The sequence below is a fragment of the Lipotes vexillifer genome, unplaced genomic scaffold (assembly GCF_000442215.2).
Source record: "Lipotes vexillifer unplaced genomic scaffold, Lipotes_vexillifer_v1.1 scaffold732, whole genome shotgun sequence".
NCBI lineage: Eukaryota > Metazoa > Chordata > Mammalia > Artiodactyla > Lipotidae > Lipotes > Lipotes vexillifer.
Window position 1 is genome coordinate 800,640 of NW_006792596.1, and position 1,062 is coordinate 801,701.

Genomic DNA, 1,062 nt, shown 5'->3' on the forward strand with positions numbered 1-1,062 from the left:
TGAGAGAAAAGAAAGTGAGATAGGCAAGTCATATATTCAGAGAGTAGTCTTGGGAGAATTAGAGGAAACTCCTATCTTGCTTACAGTTACTTAGTTGGGAAAGGATTCTTGAGAAGGAACCAGAGATGGGGATTTCAGAGTAACAGAGTCATAATATGTTAGAATTGAAAGAGACTTTAGAAGTCCAAATCCAACTCTTTACTTTATGAACAAAAAGACTGAGGCCCAGAGCCCTAGAGTGGCTTGTTAGTAGCAGATCTGGACTCTGACACAGATGCCCACCCTCTGATCCTCTAATGTTCTTCCACATCAAAGGGTTTTTCTTGCTACTGTTTGTTTTATTAAGATTTGTTTTACTTTTTATTTTGGAAAATTTCAAATATATATGAAAAAAGAGCAAATAGTATAATGAATCTCTCTCTCTCTCTCTCTCTCTCTCTCTCTCTCTCTCTATATATATATATATATATATATATATATATATATATAGCCTACGTTTATACCATTCTTATTTCATCTATTCCCTTGTTTTTATTTATTTATTTATTTTTGAAGTATTTTAAAGCAAATCCCAGGATCCATATTGTTTCACCAGTAAGTACTTTGGTATGCAACTCTACGTGATAAAGACTTTTAAAAAACATAACCATGCTATTAGCATACCAAACAAAATGAACAATAAACCTTAATATCATCTAATACCTACTCCTTATTCACATTTCTCTAACAGTATCAACGATATCTTTTTCACAGTTGGTTTGTTTGAATCGGCCTCTAAATAAGGTCCACACATTGCAAATTGTTGTTATGGTTCATAAGCCTCTTTTGTTCTATAACTGTTCCTCCTCCTTTTTGTTTAGTGTTTTTTTTAGTGAAACCAACACATTTATCCTTGTAGAATGTGGCACAGTCTGTGGATCTGGCAGATTGCTTCCTTTGTGGTGTTGTTTATCTTGTTCCTCCACCTGTATTTCCTGTGGATTGGTGATTAGACCTAGAAGCTTGATAGATATAGGTTTGGTGTATTTCCGCAGGTTCAGTGTGCTTCAGCAGGGATACTTT